The sequence below is a fragment of the Rhinolophus hipposideros genome (assembly GCF_964194185.1).
Source record: "Rhinolophus hipposideros genome assembly, chromosome: 8".
Lineage (NCBI taxonomy): Eukaryota > Metazoa > Chordata > Mammalia > Chiroptera > Rhinolophidae > Rhinolophus > Rhinolophus hipposideros.
Window position 1 is genome coordinate 68,146,978 of NC_138054.1, and position 18,312 is coordinate 68,165,289.

Consider the following 18,312-nt stretch of genomic DNA (forward strand, 5'->3'; position numbering starts at 1 on the left):
CTTGCCCTCTTGTCCTCCAGGAGCACTACCTTCCTTGAGCTCGGCAGGCTGCCCTTCCTCAGGACCGTACCCACGCGGTCCCTTTCTTTGGAATGTTCCCTCCTTTTGGCGGGCTCCCCCTTTTCCTTAAGGTCAGGTTCACCTTAACCGATCTAAAGGCCCTATCTACAGTAGATTCCCCCAGTTCCTGACGAATGTGGTTAATGCAGCTATATATTGGTGTTTTCTATTTGACTCTCCACCCCTAGCTCCCTAAGACCTGGTTAGTGCAGCAGCATCTGCACACCTGGGAGAGGGGGCGGGGCCCGGCTGCTGGCTTCCGGTGGAAGAGCGTGGGAGCAAGATGGCTGCTACCAGGAGGGTGTTCTACGTGGGTGACCCGGTGTGGGGACGAGGTGGGGTCTTCACTGGCCTGGTTTGAATTGAGGTTGTGGGTGGCACCAGGCAGGGTCTGGCAGTCTAGGCCGAGTCTCTTATGGGGCTTTACCCCCTCAGCCTGTGAATGGTGCTCGTGACCTGACAGCTTTGCTGGCCCTAGCGCTGACCCTTTTCCCTTATGACCCTGGACCCAGAGAGGTGATAAGATTTGTTACTGTGACCTCGGGCCGCATCCTAAACTCTCATTCCATAAACTCTTTTGTTCTGGCTCCTTAGATGATGGCATTCCCAGAATAGCTGGGGAATTAGGGAAACAGCCTCACTGCGGGAGTTGGTTAGCACTAATTGGTGATTGTATGATTCATAGTGTTGGAGAGGGTCAGGCTGGGTGTCAGGGAATAACTCCATCCCGAACAGTGAGGGCAAACATCCTGGAGGCACTGAGGCCAGACCTGGGTTTGAAAGATCAGGACTTCAAGGTGGGAGCAAGGCTTTTGCCGGAATGGAGCGCAGCAAGAGCAAAAACCCAGAGGGGTGAAGTAACCTAGCACTTGGGGGCAAATAGTATACACTAGGGAAATGAGGGGAAAAGAGGCTGGGGAGGTGGACAGGGTTCAGGTTATGAAGGACTTACATACCATGCTAAGGAATGTGTGGGCATTGGTGAACTTCTGGGGAATATTAAGCAGGGTGGTGATATAATCAGATTTGTACTTGGAATTATTCTAGTGGCTGTGTAGAGGAGAGACCCTGGAGGTGGTGAGCCCATTTAGAAGGCTGTTATAGTAACCAGGGTCTGGGGGTGGGTCTGAAGGTGGATGGAAGTCATTCTGTACACACAAAAAAGACTGTAGAGACTCCTGTTCCTGTGGCTGTCTTGCTAACACATTGCAGCAGCTGTACCAAGAGTGTGGAAGACATTAGTTGAGAAGGTGCTTGGTGTCTTTGCAGGTCTGCTGGCAGAGGAGGTGGAGGACAAAGTTCTTCATGCTGCTTGTATTCCTCTTGGAGACATCACAGATACTCAGATTCCTCTGGATTAGGAAACAAGTGAGTCCTCCATGTCTCTCATGTCCAGATTCCTAATGCCAGGGAAAGAACTTGAGAAAAAAACATTAAGTCGTGCATTCTACCGTGTTTCCCCGAAAATAAGACCTCACCGGAAAATAAGCCCTAGCATGATTTTTTTCAGGATGACATACCCTGAACATAAGCCCTAATGCATCTTTTGGAGCAAATCTTAATAGAAGACCTGGTCTTATTTTCGGGGAAACATGGTAGCGCTTATTTTCAGGGGATGTCTTATTTTTTTCATGTGCAATCTACATTTATTCAAATACAGTCATGTCATCTTCTGGAACATCGTCATAACGTACTAAAGGTGCCGTCTGGCTGACGATCTTCACTAGGGCTTATTTTCAGAGAAACATGGTATGTAATGAAGTTCAGGAGGATGTCTCTGTAGGTCAACCTCACTGAGACCTTGGTTGTGGAAAAGGAATGTTCTGAGGGTAACAAGGTCAGAATGGTGGTATGGCTTTGAGCTGAAATTGACAGAGATTGACAGCTTGTTAGATTTGAAGAAAGTCTTTCTCCACAGTGGAACCATTCTGGGGCTTTGATTTCTGATCATTTAATATATAAACTGGGGTTGGCCCGGTGGCTCAGGTGGTTGGAGCTCCAGTGCTTCTAACTCTGAAGGCTGCCAGTTTGATTCCCACATGGGTCAGTGGGCTCTCAACCACAAGGTTGTCGGTTCGACTCCCGCAAGGGATGGTGGGCTGTGCCCTCTGCAACTAGCAACGACAACTGGACCTGGAGCTGATCTGCGCCCTCCACAACTAAGACTGAAAGGACAACAACTTGAAGCTGAACGGCACCCTCCACAAATAAAGATTGAAAGGGCAACAACTTGGGGAAAAAAAAAAGAAGTCCTGGAAGTACACACTGTTCTCCAATAAAGTCCTGTTCCCCTTCCCCAATAAAATCTTTAAAAAAAAAAATACATACATATGTATGTATATATGTATGTATGTATGTATGTATAAACTATAGAAAGAATTAGTAAGAATCTGGGTGTTGTTCCCCACCACCTGCTGTGTAGCTGTACCCCACCATATCTGCTGACCAGACTTCCCTTCTTGGCTTCTGTGCTTTTCAATAGCAGAGGGCAGCGGGGAAGCTCAACCTCAACAGTGGCACCTTGGCCTTTGCTCACCTGGGTGAGTTTTCCTTCAGTAGGTATCACAGTTCAGTGCACATTTCTACTTGACCCTTGGTTGTTATTTTTTTAAGATAGGAGTTTTAGACCCAGTTCTGCCACTAACTTTGTGTTTGAGACTTAAAACTCTTTGAACCTTACATTCTTCAGTTCTTAAATAAAACAGTAAGACTGGCTTTTGGGGGCCATTCTACCCCTGAGTTCTATAAATTAGTAACTCCTGTTGCTCTTGCAATAAGTGGTGGAAACCAAATAAACTAATTTTTCCCTGAGGATAAGCACTGTGCTCCCTCTAGTAGTCACCCATCTCAGCAGTGAGGTCAGTGCTCTGTATGTAGTTAATACTTAATTGAAATGAATAATTGGTAGATCAACTTTTTTATTTTCTGCAAGTAAATGAAGGTTAACAAAATGCTTGGAAAGTAACTTAAGGCTTAAATTCTATAGTTGTAGAATTGGATACTACAAGTTTAAAAATTTAGTCACAATTTAGCTATATTGACTTCAAGCAAAATGACTAGTATTTCTGGAAGCCTTGTTAACTAAGAAAAATCTAAAAATTAGGTTTTTCACTTTTTAAGTGGCATCTGGATATGGCATATTTCCTCCTATTGCCCACATAGTAACTACTCGTTTCTGTACTTGTAGAAAAGCACTGAGGATTTGCTTTTGTTAAATTTATGTTGGCAGAGGTAAGAAATTTTCCCTGGTTAGTATTTGACTAGTAACTAGTGTTGCTGTGGTCATTGGTTACAAAAGGTGCCACTCTCCATTTGGGTGGCTTAAAACAACAAATTTATTCTCACAACTCTGGAGGATAGAAGTCTGAAATCAAGGTGTTGGCAGAACTATGCTCCATCTGAGGGCTCTAGAAAGAATTCTTTCCTTCCTGGTTTCTGGTGGCTGCTGTCAATCCTTACCATTCCTTGGCTTGTAATTGCATCACTCCAGTCTCTGCCCCTGTTTTCTCATGGCCTTCATCCCTATGTGTGTCTGTGTGTCTTCTCTTTTTTCTTTTCTTTTTTTTTTAAGATTTTATTGGGGAAGGGGAACAGGACTTTATTGGGGAACAGTGTGTATTTTTCCAGGATTTTTTCCAAGTTGTTCTTTCAATCTTAGTTGTGGAGGGCGCAGCTCAGCTCCAGGGTCAGTTGCCATTGCTAGTTGCAGGGGGCGCTGCCCACCATCCCTTGAGGGACTCAAGGAATTGAACTGGCAACCTTGTGGTTGAGAGCCCACGCTCCAACCGAGCCATCTGGGAGGCAGCTCAGCTCAAGGTGCCATGTTCAATCTTAGTTGCAGGAGGCAGAGCCCACCATCCCTTGCAGGAAATCGAACTGGCAACTTGTGGTTGAGAGCTCATTGGCCCATGTGGGAATCAAACCGGCAGCCTTTGGAGTTAGGAGCATGGAGCTCTAACCACCTGAGCCACAGGGCCGGCCCGTGTCTTCCCTTCTTAAAAGGACACCACTCATTGGATTAGGGCCCACCCTAATCCAGTATGACCTCATTTTAACGTATCTACAAAGACCCTATTTAGAAATAGGGTCACGTTCTGAGGTTTGGGTAGACATGAAATTTCGGGGGCACTATTCAACCCTCTGCCGTGGCTTGGTGGTGACCATTGCCAAGAGACAGGAAATTCTGAATGAAGGCTCACTGATCCTGCCTCAGAATTCCCTTCAGGAGGTCCGAATGTGGAGGACAGCTCCTGCAGAACCCCGAGCCTTCTGACATGGCATTGCTGCTTTCTTGTTTCCTGTGTGTATTCTGTCTCCGTAACCTGGGCACACGTCCGTACATCACCAGCTCTAACAGTTAGTACATGTTCTTGTAAAATATGTACATACAGTCTAGGCAGGAAGGAAGGGAAAATGGGGCTTTTTTCCTGTGCTTACGCTACTGAGTTTTTAAGTGCTAGCTACAAGAAGCTTCGAACTGCAGACATGAACTTTTCCCTTGTTTTCTTTTGGCAGGATGTTGCAGCAGCTATCGACAACATGGTACAACCGAGAAGCCTTGCTTTTTCCTGAAGCTCATATTTGGTGCCGCTTTACACTGCATAGGCCCCTCACGCATGTACTGTGTTTCCAGTTTCCAGTTTCAAAGTTTTATACGAAGCAAAAGTTGTCATTATGTCAAAGTATTTGCTATGAACTGGCTACTTACAAGATTAGTTCTTATTCAGACATCCTCCCCATTTAATATTTGCATAAATACCAACCATCTCTGTTGGCCAGTCTCTCCCTGACTGTTTTGTATCTACAACAGAGGTCAGGAAACTACAGTCTATGAGTGAAATCCATCCGGCAGCCTGTTTTTGTGGCCTATGAGCTATATGGCCTATGTGGTTTTTACATATTTAAAGGGGAAAAAGGAATATACAGCAGAAGCTGTATGTAGCCTGCAAAGCTTAAAATATTTACTGTCTAGCCCTTTTCAGAAAGTGTGTTGACCTTTAGGGCAGTATGCTACAAATAAAGTGTAAATTAATTGCAAGGTGAAATTGTGAATCTTGCATAAGATGCAGAGTTTCATGAAGTGTCTGAAAGTGATTATGGAAAACTGCTATTGGTTTTAGTAAAAAACGTGAGGTTCTTTTGAGCCAGCGAAAATGATGCTCTTGGAAAGTTAAATCCATTAACAACCGAGGAAGAGAAAACCTGTAAGGATTATGACAGGTTGGGTGCTTCCAAAGAAAATTATATGGATTCTTATTGCTGCTGTAACATCACAAGTTTGGTGGCTTCCACAATACAAATGTGCTGTCTTATAGTTCTAGACTTCAGAAGTCCAAAATGGGTCTCACTGAGCTGAAATCTAGGTATGGGCAGGGCTGCTTTCCTTCCGGAGGCTCTTGGGGAGGGTCTGTTCTTTGCCTTGTCCAGCTTCTAGAGATTGACCACATTCCTCGGCTCTTGGCCCCTTTCTTTTTTTTTGGCCCCTTTCATCTTCAAGCCAGCAATGGCCAGGTAAGTCTTTCTCACACTGTGTCACTCTGAAAATAATTCTGCCTCCCTCTGCACATTTTTTTTTTGAATTCTTGTTATAATAAACCAGCAGAAGTACAAGATTCCACTGAAAGTGGAAGAGTTAACAGAATATGGTTGAACTTAAACCTTCAAGGGAAATAAGAGGATCAAACAAATTCAGTGTATGGAGAAGCCCAAGATTAGTTTGGGATAAACATAAGGATGATGGTATCAGCATTAGTGTCTTCTCACCCTCCCCAGCAGGTGTCTGCCATCATTCTCCCAAGACTTGCCCTTTAGAAGCATCTGCTTAACCACATGGCTTTTCCCTTGCCATTGCACATGGCTTTTCCCTTGCCATTGCAGGTGTAAGCCGACCCCGTCGTAGAACCCCTTTGGATATGATGCAAAGCCAAGAGCAAAGTTTATACATCTCATTCCAGGGTAGAAAGTGTACACATACCCAGCCCAGCACACGTGGTGTCAACGTGCATGGCAGCCACTTGAATCAAATCAGAGCTGCTACCATGTGTAACCTATTATGTGGCCCTGTTGCTAATTTATTATCAACGTGGGAGAATGCCTTTTTGAACTCCAGATGTTTTAAACACTTCTAAGAGACTAAAGTGATGTAGAAACAGACCTGTATCAGAAACCTAGGCATTAGGAAGGAACATTGATGGGCTCTTTTCTGGAATTTTTCAGGGGGTACAGAGCATAGGACAGGTGAGGGGAGGCAGAGGTGGGAAGACGGTGTCCACAGAGCTGACATGTTCATTGTGATATGTCCCTCCAGCATCAATCAGGTTTCTTCTCATCTGTTAGCTCAAGGTTATTTACAGATGTGATAACTAACTGGTCTCTCACAGGAGAGCACAGAGGCTTCAATCACTGGTTTCAGGATCGCTTGTGCCATGTGGGCATCCAGGTGTCCTTAGGTTTTGGACATGTATGCGTCCCGTTGATTGTCCAGCTGCTGCTTGGTCAGTACACGGGGAGGAAGGACACCTCTCCCTCGTCCACAGCCTGGGCCTCTGCCTCCAAGGCCCGCTCTTCCCCAACCTCTACAACCGATTCCACGACCCATAGCTCCATGCCCTAGGCCCCTTCTCCAGGACCTCCATGACATCGACCACCACCTCTCGTAAGCCCATTCGGGGAGCTACTGCTCATCCACCTCAGCAGGTTTTGACCTTGAAGCAACATCCCCTAAGTAGGGTTCTCATGGCACATCGCCCACATCCTCTGGGCAAGCCTCTGGATTATGGGCAGGCCTCGTCCTCCATTCGCTCCCCTGGCCAGAGCCCTTTAGGCCAGCCTGAGCAGGTCTGGATGTTACTCTTACCCAAGGGCTGCTTTAAACCCTGCTTAAGCTTTAATGCTGCCAGGACGGTGTATTCTCCATCTGCTGGGCCAGTCTTCTGTTCTGGCACTGGCTAGCTGCTATTGCTGCATTGTGTGGTGGCTCAGGGGCTTTTTAGGGATAGCTTTGTGCTCAGCTTGCCGTTAAGGGGCTGGGGGGGAGGGGGCAGTGGTGCAGGCTCTCAGCTTAAAATTAATCATGAACAAGCCTCAGACTTCTTCAGAAGTAAATGGAAGGCTGTCAGGTATTTTAACAGAACAAGGTTTGAGCAGCTGAGTTGTATTGAAATCTCAGAATGAATCTGAGTTCTTTGGACGGACAGTTCATGTCAGTTTGGCCAAACCAAATTAAGGAAGGTCTTCCAGACCAGGTGAGTGGGGGCAACCATGGATTCCCCATCACGTCCTTAAGTTTGGCCTCTTGCGTTTTTACCCGTTTTACTTCCTGCTATGGTGGTGGTATATACATAAGTAGAGGAGTTTATAGGGGAGAGAATGTGGCATCTCCAGGGAAGTAAAGAGTTTGAGATTCTCGGCGTAGCTAGAGGCATTGTCCCTGTAAGTCTTAGTTTTGGACATAGACGTAGGCCGTGCTCTTCATGCCTTGACAAGGCCTGGGACTTCCCTTTTGGCTCGGGTTAGTCACTTCTTCTCATCTGCCTCTGCTTAGAACTGGACCTGAAGGCTGGACATTTCCCAGTGACAACTTTCCTTGCCCTGGCAGTTCCTAAGAGGTAACTTCAGCCTGTGAGAGCCATGCAGTGTATCTGCTTTGCTGACCAAAGCAGCTCATTAGCAGTTGGTGGATAGCTTGAATCAATGGACATTTCCTTTGATTCTTTCCCTTCAGTTTGGTCAGATGATGAGTGGCTGAAGAAGTTTTCTGGGAAGACTGGAAGAGAATGAAGAGAAAGAAGGGTCCAAGCCTCCCAAAGCGGAAACGCAGGAGGTGAGATCGAAGGCTGTGCTTGAGCAGAGGCTGGTGCTGGCACCCAGGAAGCTTGTGATGCGGTTGGTGTTGGGTGAACTGAATGGAGAAGCTGTGGGTTTCTCCTTGTAGGGCTCTAGGTGAGCTTTGGGATTTGTGATTGCTGTGGCACAAGGGGGGGGTCTGAGATGACAAAGGACAGTGGTGTCCCTCGTCCCTGGCATCCGTTACCCTTCTCATCTTTCACGCTCCCCCACTGAAGATTTTGGCACCAAGCTCACTGTCTTCCTGTTCCTGCCCTGATTCCAGGAGGCCCCTCCCTTCAGTCTGTACCCAGCTGCAGGCTCTCCCTGCCTGGGCAGGTTCTTCTGCTTGTTGATAACACCAGACTCACGGTTGTTTCTCAAGATAATTCAGGGGCTCCTCCTCTCTCCACCATTTGAGCATTAGTGTTTCCCTGAATTCTTTCCTCAGCTCTCAGCAACTCTTGCCACACTGTCCTTGTGCAGTTTCAGACACTTCTGTCCTGTCTGCAGTTATCACAGCCACTACACGTTCTGGTGATTTCCTGTTCTCGAGTCCTAACCCTGACTTCTCTCCTTCCCGACTTTCACATATTTCTGCCTGATTGTCTCATGGTCCTCATAAATAAGCAAAGCAAGTCCCAAGTGGGTTTCCTCTCTCCTTTCACTCTGGTCTTCCCCATGCCCGAGCCTAGTTAATTTTGCTTTCTTCCACGCAGTCACCCAAATGAGAAAGCTCAGCGTCATCTTAGACCCCCTCATTATAATTCACATTTAATGCATTGCCATAGCCTGCTCATTTTATCTTGTAATTCTCCCGAATCTCTCCTCTCCTGTTTGTCCCTGCTGCATTTTCTTGGCTTAGCCTCTCTTCTCTCTCCTGTGAATGACAGTAGCTTCATAAGTGGTCTCTCTGCCCCAGGCCTTGTCTTCCTATCCTGAGCAGCCAGGAGGAGGTTTCTAAAGCACAGGTCCCGCGGTATCACTCTGAAGCATTTGAGGGTCCCCTCATCTATAGGATTGAGTCCAGGCTCCATCAGAAGGACAGAAGGGCTTCGTATCCCCGTTTCATATTCTAGGAAACAAGAGTTTGTGGTTACCTATAAATCTCTGCGTTTTTGCATAAGCAGGTGCTTTGACTAAAATGCCCTTTCCAGCTTTTTTGTCTGGCTTTTTTGTCACCTTTCATAGCTGATCTCAGTTGTTACTTTCTCCAGGAAACTTTTCAGAATCCTCCAGTTGAGTGAGATAATGTCCCTTCTGGGCTTCCGTGGCCTCTGAGCTTTCGGAGCACCCTCTATCCTAGCATTCACTGCATTGTTTTGACATTATTTGTTTAATAAAAGTTTAAATATTGTTTGCTCTATGCCGGGCATTGTTCTCAGTGTTTTACAAATATTTCCTATTGACAATCCTTTGAGAGTACCATTATTGTTCCCAATTCTAGGTGACAAAACTGGGGCACAGGGAGGTCAGATAACTGGTTGGACATTACACGCCTGTAAGAGGTGGGGCTGAGATGTGCAGCAGGGTTGTAAGGCTCTAGGTCGGGTGTGCCTCTCACAGTTGTGGCCGTCCCTCCCCCACTGCATGGTCAATTCCTCACGGGCAGGAACCATAGCTTGTTACTCAATAACCCCAGTGCTTGGTCTGTGAGTTCAGTACCTATAAGTTGACCTAACCACACTACCAAGAGGTCAGAGACAACAGAATTTTCTGTATCAAACACAAAGGAGGGTTTGTATTGAATGTTTTATTTATCTACTCAGCCTTGTCCACTGAGAGCACAAAGCAAGGCCCCCCTTAACCTCCTCCATTGTCTTCTGAGCACCTAGGCCCAAGCCAGAGGGCTGCCCTCCTTGCTTCCATTGCAGCCAGCCTATGGCTATGCAGGGCTAAGCACAGAAGGAGGAGGTGATGTCACGTAAATGGGTCAGTTTAACTAGAGGAACGTGGGTGGGCTCGAGCTGGGGTTTGGAGACGTTGAGAGTGTACTGTGGGCCAGGACAGTGTTCTCCTGTGACTGCAGGGGGGGTGAGGCCAGCGACGTGTGTGAGGGTGGGTGTGCTGACGTTACATGCCTGTGGGGTGCAGCTCCAGTTAGGTAGCGCTGAGTCTCCTGTCACTACACGTCCAGCTGGGCGCTGTGGCCGCGGCCTCTCCCTTCTACAGCCCCGTCAGGCCCAGGGCTTTCCCTCTCCGCACCTTGCTCCAGCCTGCTCACTGCAGTTGGGTCTGGGCGTGTATTCCGAAGAATCTTCGCTCTCCTACCTGGGAGTCAAGGAGTTCACTCTGATGAAATGATTTCTTCTGCGCTTAGGGAGAGCCCACTGCAAAGAAGGCCCGGTCTAATCCTCAGGTGTACATGGACATCAAGATTGGGAACAAGCCAGCCGGCCGCATCCAGATGCTCCTGCGTTCAGATGTCGTCCCCATGACAGCAGGTGAGCAGGATTCGGGGCGGGACGGCCAGGAAGCTGGTGGCTGAGCAAGCAGGGAAGGAAGCTGCCTCATATCCTGCGCGTTTGACACCATTTCTACTGACTCCATCTGAGGCATCTTGGATCCCAGCTTCTAGTAACAAACGAGGCAAAGCAGGCATTTTTGAAGCTCGATAAAGGCTTAGAACCATTAGAAAGAATAAGCAGTTCAAAGTTGTAAGTTGTTTTTATTACCCTCTGGTTTGGTTTATTTATTTATTGTTTGGTAATTTTGTTTTGATGTATTTCCAAACTTACAGATATATAGAATAAGAATTCTATAAGAAGAGCACAAGGCATGCTCCTATGTCCTTGATCTGTTTATTGATTTACTTTTTACCCCCTATACTTTATTTATATACATATTGTTTTCCCACCTATACCTAGTGATAGGAATTTGGAGACATGTCCTTTGACGCCTAAAGGTTTCAGTATGTTTTCCTGAGAACAAGAATATTCCCTTACATGATCACAGTACAACTATCAAAATCAGCAAATTTGACTTCAATACAACAGTATTAACTGGTCTTTGGGCCATATTCAAATTTCATCACTTTTCCCAATATTGTCCTTTATAGTAATTTTAGCAATTTTTCTTCCCTGACAAGGATTCACACACTGTACTGGGGTCAAATCTGTTCATTCTCTAGCTTTTCATTGTCTTTCTTGGTCTTGATGTTTTTGAAGAGGACAGACCAGTGGTTTTTTGTTTAGTTTTGTTTTTTTATTATTAGTGTCAGGTGGACAGGCCAGTGGTTTTAAGATTGTTTCTCAATTTGTCTTTGCCTGGCACTTCCTCATGATTGGATTTAGGTTATGTATTTTGGCAGGAATACCACAGAAGAACGTTTCCTGGTTAGTGTATATAAGGAAGTACATGATGTCAGCTGCAATATTTGTGATGTTAAGTTTGATCATTTCGTTAAGGACATCTCTGCCAGGTTTTCCCCTGGAAAGTTATTATTTTTAAGGTTGTAAATTAAAAGCTAAATTTTCTCCCCCTCATTAGCTAAAGCTCATCTTCCACAGGTAACTATTATTGACAGTTGTGTGTTTCATATTTTCGTAAATATTCATAATGGCCCTTTTACCCATAATCCTTTTTATGTTTCAATCTAGCTTTTAAAAAAGGTTTATTAAAGTTGTAATTACATATAGTTTAAAGAAAATCATTCTATGATGTTTGTTATAAAGTATGACATTCTCCTGCCCCCACCCTCCAACACCATAATTTTTCTGCCCTGCCAGAGACAACATTCATTTCTTTTAGGTGATTATTTTGACTTCTATTGCTATATCTCTGAAAAATATATTCATATTACCGCTACTTGATTTTTTTTTCCTTCTGTTTTTGGCTATTTTAGGTCAGTTTTTCTGGGAAACAGGTTCATGGGATTTGCATGAACGAAGTTTATTGGGGAGTGATCTCAGGAGCAACTCATACTCGTAATTTCTTTTTTACATTTAGATATCTGATCCATTTGGAGTTTATTCTTGCAATGGGGTGAGGTATGGGTGCAGTTTCACCTTTTTCAAATGTTTATTCAGTTGTTCCCACACCAATTTATAAAACGTCCCTCTTTGCCCCCGTGGTAAGATGGCAACTTTTATGAAATAGTGAATTTCCACATTTACCTGGGTCTGCTTTTGGACTGTCTGTTCTGTTCCCGGGTCCGTTCAGTCTATTTGTGTGCCAGTAGTACCACACTTAAACGTTTCATTCAAATAAACATAATATGTACTTTTTTAGATTCTGAGAGCTGGAGTTTTCACTATCCAGTAAGATATTTTCTAACCTCAGCACTCGTCCTCTCTCAACCCCAGAGAATTTCCGGTGCCTGTGCACCCACGAGAAGGGCTTTGGCTTCAAGGGGAGCAGCTTCCACCGCATCATTCCCCAGTTCATGTGCCAGGGCGGTGATTTCACAAACCACAACGGCGCCGGGGGCAAGTCCATCTATGGGAAGAAGTTTGATGACGAGAATTTTATCCTCAAACACACGGGACCAGGTGGGACCCGATCAGTGGGTGGTGACGAATGGGGCTGGGCCGGGGCAGGATGGCTATGCAGGATGGAGTGACAGGCGTGGTTCTGGCTGAGGGGTCGGAAGTCTGGAGGAGACCCAGCTGGTGCACAGAGGAGCAGCGTTCAGCCTGGCTAGAGCTTTAGGCTTCTCTTCCCAAGGGTTTTTTTTGGGGGGTCAGAGGGCTTACTCAAGTTCATGCTTGCCTCCTTTTAAGAGGAAGAGGCATAGCAGCCTGGTTCTGCTGCTACAGTGATGTGTTCTTGTTTTTGTAACTATTTTCTGTAATTTTCAGCTTACAGAAAAGTTACAAGAACAGAACAAGGAGCTCTCATAAGCCTTCATGTGCCCTTTACCCAGATTCACCGGTTGTTTGCATTGGTGACCATCATTCCCCATTTATTCTATTTATATTTATAGACAGGGTTTATTTTGGGGGGAGTCATTTGAGAGTAAACTGGAGGCCTAGTGTACCTTCGCCACTAAATACCTCAGTGTGTTGTTTCCTAAGAACAAGGGCATTTTTCATATTGCCACAGTATAGTTATGAAACTCAGAAAATGATCAATGATACAGTACTATAATGTACAGTGCATACTCAGATTTCGTTATTGTCACCATAATGTCCTTTCTGAGGTTTTTATAGTTGGAGGCATCATACACTCACTCACACAGTGCCCATCCCCCCGCACCCACGTCCACACTCCCCCGTTTGCCTTGCTCACGTCCCACAGCTCATCCCTGGTCCCACAGCTCATCCCTGGACTCACTTCCCTTGCGCTTGCCTCCAGCCCCACTGCCTTTCTCTCGCTCTCCTCCTCTGCTGGTGTAAAACTGTCTGCAGGAGGAAAGCACACGTTTGTGCTGACTGGTCCCCTTCGAGTTGAGGCGCGCAGTCTCCAGGGCGCCTGAGTGCAGCCTTGCAGGCCCTCCAGCTTGCTAGTCGGTTCTCATCCACGTCTGAGAAGAAAACACTCCTTTTCTTGGCTGCAGTGGTGCCACTGTCCACTTCCCCTCGCAGCTGGTGATCATGCTTTGTATTTCACTGAGCAATAGAAGCAGAAGAGAACCACTTTGTCCCCCCCCAGCAGCCACCTCTGATACTGTGCCTGGGTCGTGCTCACCGCCTGATCTGCTTCCTGCTCAGGCTGTTTCTCTAGGCGCCACTCGGACTCTGGCTCCATCCCTTCCATCTCCCCTTCTGCACTGACTCCCGCTGCCATCAGCGCACAAGCAACTAAAGTAGCATTTCCTTGACCCCAGGTTCCCCCTGTAGCGACCACTCCAATCCTTTTTAGCAAAACGTCTTAAAAGTTTTCTGGACTCATTGCCTGTTTGTTTCCTCTTGCCAGCAGTCAAACCTCAGCCCTCGTTTTCCACCTTTCGGCAGCATTTGATACTGTGAATCACTTTTTTTTTTTTTTTTTTTTGGTGAATCACACTCTTGTTGAATCCCTGCTTCAATGGCTGGCAGGACACCTCCCTCTTCTGTTTTTTTCTTTTCTTTCCCCCCTTTTTAATTTTTTCAATTACAGTTGATACTCAGTATTATTTTAATTTTAGGTCTACAACATAGTGGTTAGACATTTATATAATTTATGAAGTGATATAATTAGTGGAATACCCACCTGGCACTACACATAGTTGTTACCATATTATTGACTGTATTCTTTGTACTTTACATCCATGACTATTTTGTAACAATCAATTTGTACTTCTTCATCCCATCACATTTTGCACCCTGCCCCCAACCCCCTCCCATCTGTCACCTCAACAAATCTAGTACCCATCTGACACCATACATAGTTATTATATACATAGATTTGTTGCTGAGTCACAGGCGATTTTCTGAAACAATGGAATCAACACGATTTTCTGAAACAGTGAAAATCTCTTCGTAAAATTTGGAACAAAAAGAAATTAAGTGTTCCCTCAGTTACATGGCAGATTTGTTTCTGGAAACATCTAATGCAAAAATATGTCGTTTGGTTTATATGTAAAATGGAGTTAGGTTCCAGGCTCAGGTCACTATAAACAGATTTTTCTCATCTACGTGCATGAATGTTTAGTCCACACATAAAGTCTAACAGGATTTAGAATAATTCTTCAGGAGCATTTGAGATCTTGCTCTCTGGTATATGTTTTCAAATAAATTCTTATAAAAATTAAAAAGAAAAATTCTTCATTAGGTGGGACATTGCAGGACACCTAGATTCCTAGCTCCCTTTCCGATACTGCCGGTAGCAATCCCGGTGTTACTGACCGAAAACATACCTTGAAGTTTCCAAGTAGCCTAGAGGGGGCAGTGTTACCCCATTGAGAACACAGGCAGACTTCTAATCCCAGGGCTCTCAATCCTGGCTGTAAATTAATCCTGCCCACTTTACGTCTCCACTCCATGCCCATCTTCCCCTGTCGTCTCCCCTCTGGACACCCCACAGGCTTCACAGGCCCGAACAGCGCTTGTTCTTCTCCCCCAAACTCTTCCTCCCCCTCTTCCCTGTTTCAGCCAGTGACACCACCACCCATCTAGCCGGTTAGTCAGAAACTTAGGGCTCATCCTTGACCCCTCTCCTCCGTCACCCACACCTCACACCTCAGGTCCACCTTCAAATCACCTCCTGGTCCGGCCGCTCTTCCCCTCCACACCCACCTAGGTGCTGCGAGCTCACCTCCCCATTTCCGCTCTTGCCTCCTCCCCCTCATAGTCTAATCCTCGAGAGGTGGTCAGAGTGAGCTGGGGCCTGGCACCTCCCCAAGCTCGCTGAGCGAGCTGCTCTGCCCACGGTGTCCCCGTCCCCACTGTGGTCTTGCTATTTCTCACACACCCAGAGCTCACTCCCCTCGGGGCCTCGGCAGATGCTGCTGCCTCTCCTGGAGCGTTCTTCCTCCAGTCTCCACAGGGTTCACCCCCACTTCCTGCAGGTGTCACACACGCGTCACTTACCCGAGAGACCTGCCCTGACTGCCCTCTCCAAAATGGGCTGTCCTGCCATCTCACTCTTCTTTTTAGTCAGCTTTTTTTGTCACACACGTCTTACCTGAAATGATAAATTTATCTTCCTATTTATTTATTCTCTGTTCTTCTGAGAGTGTCAGCCTCATGAGGGCAAGACCCAGGCTTTCTTTTCACCACTGTATTCTGGAACAACGTCTGATACATAATAAAGACAATTAATATTTGAATATCTGAAACAGATATTCCCAGGGCTGCTCTGATGTGTGTCAGACCCTGATCTACTCTGGCTTTGAGAGGAGAAGGGGACACAGTCCCCATCGAGAGGGAGCACACGGTGCAGAGGCCACCACAGACAAGCTGCGGCTCTTCGCGCTACACACCCTCAGCCCCGCCAAACCAGGGCCTTTTAGACGAAATTCCGATGTCACCTCCACCAGAAAGCCTTCCAGGACGGTGGTACCAGCACACACATATAAAACACACATGCACAGATTCTCTTAGGTGACTGCCTCGTGTGCTTCCATTCCCTGCACAGATGTCTGTGTCACTGGGCTTCACGATGTCACGGTTGTCACAGCACAATTCTCTTTTCAGTGACTTTTCCATTAGACTGTGAGCTCTACCAGAGCTGGGACCAAGGTCCCCGGGGCTCAACAGGGGCCTGGTTTCAAGGCAGACAATAAGTATTTATTGAACAAATGACAGAACACACCAGTATAAAATGACTGAAACAAGCCTGCTTACCGCTTCACTGACTATCAGTTGAGTGGAAGGTAAGGCATCTGCGTGGTCAGTACATCCCCGAGTCTGAGACTGCCTGGCCGGAGGAGCCAGGGTGGAGGGAGTTGACATGCTCCTTCTCTCCCCCAGGCCTGCTCTCCATGGCAAACTCCGGCCCAAACACCAATGGCTCCCAGTTCTTCCTGACGTGTGAAGATGGATTGGCTGGATGGCAAGCATGTGGTATTTGGGGAGGTCACAGAAGGCCTGGATGTCTGGCGACAGATTGAGGTAGGTGGCCATCCGGGCCCTTGGTGCACAGCCCCATGGGAGAGCTGGAGCGGGACCCTGTGGCCTGGAGAGCTGGAGTGAGGGGCCCCAGCTGCTCCCAGGAGGAGGCTGCCTCTGCTTAGTCTGGTGTGTGGGGGTGTCCCTGAGCCTGCCTTTAATCTTCACCCTCTCTCCCCCGGTTTCTCCTCTTCTTCTGTTCCACCTGCAAAGGCCCAGGGCAGCAAGGATGGGAAGCCAAAGCAGAAAGTGATCATTGTTGACTGTGGGGAGTACGTGTAAGAGGCGCTTTCTCTGCATGTCCTCTGTGTGTCCAAGAGCCGTCAGCCCCGGGGAACCAGCACCCGAGGGTGTCCCGTTAAGCAGCGATCTGTGCCATGGCCCTTCTCGGGGTTAGCTTGGAGCAGCATCTCTGCAGGCATAGCCTGGGCTTCCTCTGGCTCTTTCCCAAGCATGGCTGTGGGCCTGGGAGCCAGCCCTGGCACCACCCTCCCCACCACCTTTCCACCAGTGTGGCTCCTGAATGTTTATTCTGGTAAAATAAATCCTGGTTCCTGTGCTGCTGCCCGCCCGCCAAGTCAGGGGTTTTTGGCGTTTGCAGCTATGACTGGGCCGTCCTGCTAGGACAGACCAGAGCGCTTCCCCTGCTGCTTCTGTCCTCCCCAAGCTGTCTCTGAGGGCATATCCTGACCACTGTAGAGGTCAGAGCAGGTGCAAAAGTGCCTCTGTCCTCTCTCTTGCTCCTGCTACAAGGCAGGTGATTTGGGTTAGCCAGACTCTGTTCCTGCCCTCACACATATGCTGGTCTAGGGTCTGATGGGCACCAGTAATCAGTCTCAGCAGCCCATTCACTCCTTCATTCATTGAACCAATAGTCAGAATCGTATTACCGTAAAGTACCCAGGGCGCTTTTGCCAGGCACTGTGTTTAGTGCTGGAGACACATAAGAAACAAGCCACAGGTAGTTCCTACCTCACCCCAGTCCCACCTGGAAATCAAAGTGCAGTTTATGGCCTGCACTAGGCTGGCCTCTCACCCTGTACCAGTTTGAAATCAGCCAGGCCACCTCTCAGCATCTCTCAGGAGCTGGGGCTGAGCACCAGAAGCCATCAGTCACCAGACACCTCCTTCAGGACTGCCACCTGCCAGTAGTTCTATCTGAATCAAATCTCGACACTCAGAAATGAAACTGCTGGGCTGGCCTGGCTCTTCTTTTAGGTTAAGATCAGGTTGAGCCTGGAGGAAAGGGGAGAAGCCTGCTGACCCATGTCCCCAGTGACCCCGGGCCCGCTCCTGCAGAGGGATGGGTGCTAGCCCTACCTCTGGCACCCTGAGCCAGCCTGGGGGTGCCTTTAGGTGGGGCCTCTCCCCTTCGGTTGGCTGGGGCCCGCTCCCGTGGCCAGGATTTACTGCTGGCGCTATTCCCAACAGAGACCCTCACTTAGACCCTCCTTAACTTAGGTGTCCCTCTGCTGGGCGGTCAGGCACGGCTGTCGGGGTGGGCAGCAGTGAGGCCAGGAGAATGGCAGTCATTCAGGACTGGTGTGACGTCTAAGAGGGACGAGGATGTGTGTGAAATACTCAGTGTGGCTGCTCTGGGTAGGACATGCAGGGACGTGGAGCAGACTGATCTCATACCCTGTGAGACGGGGAGAGGGTGTGGGGACCACCTTGTCACTTACTGTGCTTCCCTGGTTGCCCTGGGAAAGTGGGACCAGTGGACAGGCCAGGAGGCCAGTGGGTGGGGGACCAGTGAGGCAGTTGGTCACCCTGTGCTGTGCAAGGGCTTCCCCAGAAGTTACCCCGAGTGCACCCATGACCTTTGTGTGGGAGGTAACCTGAGACTCAGAGGTGCAGTGCCAGGTCCAGGGATTCCGGGCTAACGGCAGCCCAGTGACCATGCAAGTGTCGGCTGCTTCCCGATGCTGGGCGGTGCTCGACAGGAGGGTCATGGGGG

At 47.6% G+C, this 18,312-nt stretch overlaps 1 pseudogene across 1 annotated transcript; it reads left to right on the plus strand.

The window, feature by feature from the left end:
* Positions 1-343: 343 nt before the first annotated feature.
* Positions 344-16,637, plus strand: LOC308500295 (peptidyl-prolyl cis-trans isomerase E-like; annotated as a pseudogene). Its single transcript has 10 exons — positions 344-374; positions 1,330-1,428; positions 3,248-3,291; positions 4,576-4,602; positions 7,229-7,304; positions 7,784-7,882; positions 10,205-10,328; positions 12,189-12,374; positions 16,218-16,358; positions 16,569-16,637. The product of its transcript is annotated as a peptidyl-prolyl cis-trans isomerase E-like (transcript).
* Positions 16,638-18,312: the final 1,675 nt, after the last annotated feature.